Source organism: Kogia breviceps, chromosome X (assembly GCF_026419965.1).
Source record: "Kogia breviceps isolate mKogBre1 chromosome X, mKogBre1 haplotype 1, whole genome shotgun sequence".
NCBI lineage: Eukaryota > Metazoa > Chordata > Mammalia > Artiodactyla > Physeteridae > Kogia > Kogia breviceps.
In genome coordinates, this window is record NC_081330.1 from 125,758,899 (window position 1) to 125,767,311 (window position 8,413).

An 8,413-nucleotide genomic window follows, 5' to 3' on the forward strand; every position below is an offset into this window, starting at 1 on the left:
ATCACAACTGCACCTTCATATCCTTTATCCCATTTCTCTGTCGCAGCCTGCCGCACTTGTACGGTTATTGCTTCCACAGTAACTTACACTCGATAAACTCACAGAGCACTTAATGCTGCATATTCTCAGCAGCCATTCTGGCACAGCTATCTCTAGAACTCCTTAAACATCCGCACACACCCACACGCACACGACACACACACACACACACACACACACACACACACACAAAATCAAGTATGCATATATTTCTTTTTTTTTTTTTGTATCCATAGACTTTTAAAATTCTGTTATTTCCTCTTCCAAGTACTGAAAACTCTGATGGAAGAATACTGTCATTTGCTTTCCTTCTTTCTTTCTTTCCACGATATCTGGCTTAATTCTCTGCAAAATAGGCACAGAGCAGACAGGGATGTCTATATTGTATCATGCAAGTCAGACCTTGTCAAAGGTTTGAGTTTGCAGAAGTGAGCTTCCAGGCTCACAAAACAACTGGAATGCAGCATTAAAAATAACTTGTAACTGTTAAGTCAGGTAGCATCCACTTGGCATTGTAAAATCTCAATGGTATAAAGACAGGCCATTTACTACTCATAGAATAGAAGGACAAATACCACAGGTGAGAGGGACAGCAGCGTGGTCCTTCACGGGCAGCAGTCGTCCCCTCTCTTGTTTAAGCACAGAGAGGATGACAGACCATAAGAAGCTCCCTCGCCCTGCCCGCCCCCAACCGTTTCCTGTCGCTGTTTACTGTCTGCACAGCTGCATTGCTGACGGCCAGGACTCACGCTGCCAAATCTGAGTCTGGCATCCTCTGGAAGCAGGTGCGGGGGGGAACCTGAGCAGACACCTTTCCATGCTTGGCTTGGGGGACATGTAGGAGAAAAATGAGATCTGGGTCCAGTAAGACTTTGGATAAGCACATTCCATGCTTCTCAGAAAAACTAGGAAAATATAGTTTCAATAATATATCTGATTTGAGAATCATTTTCAAAGAAGTACTAATACGTGATGCGTATTAAGTCAGTTCCGAAAGGATTCGTTCTCCTACACCAGGATGCTTTCTCCGTGATTTAGGTAATGGGCTTAAAGAGCAGACTCACCCAATATTTTCCTAGTAGTGCCAAGCTAGGGGATGCTGCTGACAGCTAGAGAGAAGCAGCTGAAATAATTCTGACAAGCTGCAGAACTGCCTGAGTACAAACCTGGTGCAGGTCAATGACAACTCATCTGGTCAAATCAAAAAGGAGGACAAACTTAAAAATCTCAGAAATTGGCCGATGTCAGGTTCACATATGTCAGGTAATTGTAAAGTGAGCAAAGCAAATCCCGAAGAGTTGATTTTATGGATTTAAGGTTCTTAGCTGCTACCAGTAAAGATGACCTTATGTTTAAGAATAGGCAATTGTCTCCATGGAGCTGAGCCAGGGACAGCCTCTGCTCCAAAATATTGCCCTTCTTGTTTCTGCACATCTGGATGTTCACCATTTGGAAGTCATTAACTCTGGAGTATGTATTGTCCACTTGTATTCATTATCTATTGCTACATAACCCTTACTTTGCTGCCAACACCGGCTGTCAGAGTTTGCCTTTCTGTGCCGTGGGCACACGAGCCCTTAACTGGAAACAGAAGCAAGTCACTAAGTTACAGCCAGCGCTCAAGGGGAGGGAGTCACGCAGTGAGTGAAGATCAGGAGACAGAGTCCACTGGGGGCCATGTCAGAAGCTGCCCAGCACACCACTCTCTGCTGTGCCATTTTTAAATGTCTGCACTCTGGGGAGAGGTAACATATGAAGCTCCTCATACCTTAGTATAAGTACATTTGACAGGTTTCTCTGGAATCAAGAGGAAGCTAGGTGAAGGCTGATACTCAGAAAGTAGAGGAAACTGTAAAAATGGTCGACGTCTCGGCAAGGGGAGATGGGCAATGAAGAGGCTGATCTTAGCCTTGCACGGAGGCAGGAGTTAAGAGGATGGGACTGACATCACCGGAGCTTGAGAAAATACTCTGCTCAAGTAAATTAAATGAGTCAGCAAACTGGCACTGCAACTAAAACAAAGGAAGTTTGATACTGAGCTGGATAAAAAGGAATATAATACATAAGGGTCCTGGAGATGATGCTTACCATGTACCCCACAGTAGTGAGATCTTTGGGAGACTCTAAAATCTCTCCCTGACCATGGATATAAAGGGCTTGAATGCTCCTCAGACTAATTTGCAGAAAATAAGGGAAGGTTGGGGATAAAATGGAAGAAGGCCACAATAAGACATGTTTACCTTTCCTGAAGAAAAGGGCTTGGGAACACTGAAATACACTGCTAAATTTGTGATTATAATGAGCTAGCAGGGAATTCCCTGGCAGTCCAGCGGTGGTTAGGGCTCCACGCTTCCATTGCGAGGGGCACGGGTTCAATCCCTGGTCAGGGAACTAGGATCCTGCATGCCGTGTGGCACGGCCAAAAATAAGTAAATAGATAAATAAATAAATTGTAAAAATTTCTTGCGCATAGGGAACTATACTATCTTGTGATGGCATGTAATGGGAAAGAATCTGAAAAAGAATATATATATATATAAAACTGAATCACTGCTGTATGCTTGAAACTAACACAACACTGAGTTAACTATACTTCAATAAAAAAATTTTGAAAAAAAGAACTGGCAAGTTATTTTTTTGTTCTATTAAGAGATAATTTCCTTAGAATCCTACAGACTGTTTAATGACTCCCTCTCAACCAGGAAACCATTGTTTCCATAGGATTCCAGATCTGAAACTCAAACTGTCTACAAATTGAAGTTTTATGGAGGACCTCTAGGACTCACATGCTACCTACTTATTATGTTACAAAAACATCTGCTCTCATATACATCAGCTCAGTCTCATCACTCACTAGCTCTTGAACATTCCACGATCATTTATTTCCACATCCTTCTCTTTGCTCATATAGTTTCCCCAACTTCCTTTCCGATGCTTCATCATATCTTTATTTTTTTTCTCTCAGTCTCCTGCCCTCTTCTCCCCCATAGCAGACTGCCACATCAATAAATAAACTCCACTATTTCCCATGTCAAAAAAATAAATTGTGGGACTTCCCTGGTAGCCCAGTGGTTAAGGCTCCATGCTTCCACTGCAGGGGGCACAGGTTCGATCCCTGGTTGGGGAACTAAGATCCCGCATGCTGCATGGCATGGCAAAATAAATACATAGTAAACATTAATGGTATACAGTTCTTCTGCCAAGAAATAACATTTCCCACTGTGGTAGAACATGAATCCAGCATTGATTCTTTAGCAGTAGCCTTAACGTAGGTGCCAGGGGTTTGTCTAATGCATCCATGTACTCTTGGCTGACCTTCCTGGAAAGGAAATTCTTTGGGGTATGCTAGGTACAGCCTCACATGGTTGGTTTCCATAGCTATAAAGAGCTAAGAGAGAAAAGAATAATAAGTGAAGGAGCAAAGAAAAGGTGATAAGCCAATTGAATGAGACGAAGGGAGGAGGAACCAACACATTTTCATGATAAAAAACAAAACAAACTCAAGAGACTTAGGAAAGAAGGGAACTTCCCCCAATAAAAGGGTACAAATGAACTTATTTACAAAACAGAAGTAGAGTCATGGATATAGAAAACAAACTTATGGCTACCAGGGGATAAGGGTGGGGAGGGATGAATTGGAAGATTGGGATTGACATATACACACTACGATATATAAAATAGATAACCAATAAGAACCAGCTGTATAGCACGGGGAACTCTACTCAATACTCTGAATGGCCTATATGGGAAAAGAATGTAAAAAAAAAAGAGTGGATATATGTATATGTATAACTGATTCACTTTGCTGTATACCTGAAACAAACACAACATTGTAAATCAACTCTACTCCAATAAAAATTAAAAAAAAAAATTAACCTGATAAGGGGCACCAACAAATAACCTACAGATAACATCATACTTAATGGTGAAAGACTGAAAACTTTCCCCTTAAGATCAGAAACGAGACATGAATGTCTGCTCTAACCATTTTCTTTACTTTTATTTTTTCAATATCTTTATTAGGAGTATAATTGCTTTACGATGTTGTGTTGGTTTCTGTTGTACAACAAAGTGAATTAGCTATAAGTATGCATATATCCCCGTATTCCCTCACTCTTGCGTCTCCCTCCCACCCTCCCTATCCCACCCCTCTAGGTGGTCACAAAGCACCGAGCTGATCTCCCTGTGCTATGCTGCAGTTTCCCACTAGCCTACCATTTTACATTTGGTAGAGTATATACATCAACGCTACTCTCTCACTTCGTCCCAGCTTCCCCTTCCCCACTGTGTCCTCAAGTCTGTTCTCTATGTCTCCATCTTTATTCCTGCCCTGCCACTAGGTTCATCAGTACCATTTTTTAAGATTCCATATACGTGCATTAGCATACGGTATTTGTTTTTCTCCTTCTGACTTACTTCACTCTGTATGACAGACTCTAGGTCCATCCACCTCACTACAAATAACTCAATTTCGTTCCTTTTTATGGCTGAGTAATATACCCTTGTATATATGTGCCACATCTTCTTTATCCATTCATCTGTCGATGGACATTTAGGTTGCTTCCATGTCCTGGCAATCGTAAATAGTGCCACAATGAACATTGTGGTACATGACTCTTTTTGGATTATGGTTTTCTCAGGGTATATACCCAGTAGTGCGATTGCTGGGTCATATGGTAGTTCCATAGTTAGTTTTTTAAGGACCCTCCATACTGTTCTCCATAGTGGCTGTATCAATTTACATTCCCAGCAACAGTGCAGGAGGGTTCCCTTTTCTCCACACCCTCTCCAGCCTTTATTGTTTGTAGATTTTTGGATGATGGCCATTTTGACCGTATGAGGTGATACCTCACTGTGGTTTTGATTTGCATTTCTCTAATGATTAGTGATTGCTCTAACTATTTTCTATTCAACACTGTATTGGAGATTCACATCAGAGTAATTAGGCAAGAAAATGAAATAAAAGGCATCCAGAATGGAAAGGAAAAAGCAAAACTATCTCTATTCGCAAATGACATGATTTTGTACATCGAAGCAAAAAAGGAAAATAATGGAAATTGCCTGAAGGCACAGAGATGGTATCACTGAAATAATAGCAATGTCATATGTTTATGTAGTATTTTACAGCTTCCAAAGAGCTGTGCATCATTTTATCTTCATAACCACCTGTAAGTACTATTATTACCCCATATCACAAGTGACAAAACTAATACTCAGAAAGGGGTGTATTTGTTAATGGAGCCAGTTGCTAAATATCATAACTGTCACCCAAATCTCCAGCCCCAGGACTCTAAATCAATGTATAATGGTTGCTGGTTTCTTAACTCTTAAGAGCGGCACGGTCCAACAGAACTTTCTGCAATGGTGAAAATGTTCTACATCTGAACTGTTCAGTACAGTGTCCACTAGACACAGGTGGGTACTGCACACTTTAAATGTGGCTAGTATGACTGAATAACTGAATTTTTAATTTTATTGAAATTTAAATAACCACATGAGGCTACCATGTTGGACAGTGTAGTTCTAGAGAGTTAGTCCCTGTTCTGAATCAGACACTCCTCCTCATGGTTCTATCCTCATAGTGGCCAACCTATGTGCAATTCTTTGTTGACTGATGAGGAATGTGTATAGAACCACGAAGATAGACAACTCATCCTTGGGAGTAATTACAAGTTGCAGTATATACTTAGAAATACCTAAAACGACTCTGCAACATAGAAACATGTAGGAGTATTCTGACTAACCAAAAATAGAAGAAATGCTTTCCTAACAACTACAGCTTAGTATTCATCAAGGGGGTGGGGTGAGGTCAGAAATAATACAGCTCATGTTTAAATGATTATATATGTTTTTCGTTCTTACATCTACTCTAGTGAATTCTTGCTTCTCACTCTACCACTACAAATTTGCCAAACAAATTGCTCATTCTTCTTTAAATACTTCCTTCATGTTCCACTTCACACCTTTTCTTAGGTTATCTTTTCTGCTGGGAATGTCTTCCTCCAGCTTACAAATCCAAACATGACCACGTCCTTCAAGGCCTCACTCAAATTTAGAATCTCCTGGAAGACTTTCTTATCTCACCTAGATGGTGCGCTTCCCTCTGCATCTCTTCCACTTGTAACACTTGGTGCGGCTCTGCCCACACATTAGAGTGTTATGTGCACATCTTCTCTCTGATTAGACCCAGTGGCAGTAAACCACAGCTCGCAGACAAAATCTGCTCCATTGCATGTTTTTGTAAATAAAGTTTTATTGTAACAGAGCCATGTTCACTATTTTACATATTGTCTATGGCTGCTTTTGCCCTATAATGGCAGAGTTGAGTAGTTGCAACAGAGACAATCTGGGCCCCAAACCCTTATGTATCTCCCACTTGGCTCCTCACAGCAAGTTTGTTGGTCCTGTATTACTACAAGCTTTTGCAATGAACTATAGAAACCATATCTGATTTATTTTTTTTTTAATCTTCACAAGACCTAGAGTATCGCCCTACATATATATAGCAGTAACATCATAAATCTTTTAAATGAATTTTCTGACTATAAGAAATTAATAGTGTCTGCTTATGTATATCAATTTTCTATTTGCAAACATTATTCCACCAATTTCTCATTTACTCATCAAGATAACTTCCTGACACAGAGAAACACGTCTCATTGTCTACATTTTACACTATGAGAAACTGAGGCATAAGCAGACTTTGACTATGGTCACAGCGAGTAAAGAGAGCTGCAAAACTGGGTCATAAACCCAGCTCTTCTGATTTCTGGCTCTGATCTACCTTATTCTGCCTCTCTGTGCTTAACCGCCTTCCCCTAAATTGAACTAAGATGCTGATGGAACCCAAAATAAAAGCATGTGTATATATCTACTTAACAAATTAATAATCATGGCCCAGGTAACCCATGTTTATTTTTAACAGAATTGCAACTATTTTTATGAGAGCTAGTCATTTAAAAATATTTTTATGCTTCTAAATTTTAAAATTTATTTAAAATTAAATTTAGGGAATTTCCTGGTGGTCCAGTGGTTAGGACTCCATGCTCTCTCTCACTGCCAAGGTCCCAGGTTCAATCCCTGGTCGGGAAACTAAGATCCCACAGGCCACAGGGCATGGCACCCCTCCCCCCAAAATCAATAAATAATAATAAATTTAAATTTAAAAACTTAATTAAGAGGTAAAAGCTTTACAGAAAATAATTTACCCCAATAAATGGAGGGAAATTATTTTTTCAACACTTCAAAAGATAGAGAAAATGTACACATCCCACGCTGGTCACACTGCTTTTCCCTGCTGTCTGTCCTCCTCAGAAAGGCGGTTTCTCTTTTTCCTTCAATATCTTAAAGCTATGGACTTCAAATTAGTAGTAATCGATTAAGAATCATATGCCCCACTGGTATGTTCAGTCTGCCCAGGCCAAGTTTATCTAATTCAAGTCCATTATCTGTTCAGCAACACCTCTTTACTATTCAATATTGATTGTTTACACAGCCAATATGAAACATTGGAAAAAAGCGGAGTGGCGAGAATACAGGACATTTGTTTTATGTCTTCCTGTAAAAACCCTCTGACTTTATTCTGAATATATTAAACACTAGACTCATGAATTTTTAAACAGTATTTGTAATGTCTTTGCACTTATATTAGATAACCACATTGTTTTTGATACACAAATAGGATTCTTTAAAGAAATACCCTTTTCTCTGGAATGGGTCATATTTTTTTAAAAAAAAAACATCTTTCTTGGAGTATAATTGCTTTAGAATGGTGTGTTAGTTTCTGCTGTATAACAAAGTGAATCAGCTATACATATACATACAAAAATATGGAACACTTCACGAATGTACGCGTCATCCTTGCAGAGGGGCCATGCTAATCTTCTCTGTATTGTTCCAATTTTAGTATATGTGCTGCTGAAGCAAGCACGGGTCATATTCTTTACAGTTAGAGAGAGCCTACTTATTTCTGCCCAGTGAGGAAAGATGGATTCCTTTTTTGAGCCTCTTTGAGGTGTTAGAGTCAGCTTAAATTATGCATGCAATTTAATGCAAGTGAAAGGTTTCAATATAAGCAGTTGGTTCTCTGGAGGCTCTCCTATCGGCAAAATATTTATCATCAAGTATGTATTCAGCTCTCTGTGGGCAACCAATAAATGTCTGTAGACTAAAAAAAAGAAAAAAAATCTATACCTACTTTTTTTTTAAAAAGCAAAAATTAATATTTTTTAAAGCCATTGTTAATAAGGGTTATTAACATGTCTATAAACTCAGGAATACATATCTAATGCAGATGTGACCTAGTTTCCTAGTTCATCACCATAAAGGCCACTGGGCTGGCTAGGTGATGGGCTGGACCCCAAAATCTTAATTC

At 39.5% G+C, this 8,413-nt stretch overlaps 1 non-coding gene across 1 annotated transcript; it reads right to left on the reverse strand.

Moving 5' to 3' along the window:
- Positions 1–7,862: 7,862 nt before the first annotated feature.
- On the reverse strand, positions 7,863–7,969 carry LOC131749107 (U6 spliceosomal RNA). The gene has a single exon (XR_009333215.1). It is a non-coding gene; the product is annotated as a U6 spliceosomal RNA (small nuclear RNA).
- Positions 7,970–8,413: the final 444 nt, after the last annotated feature.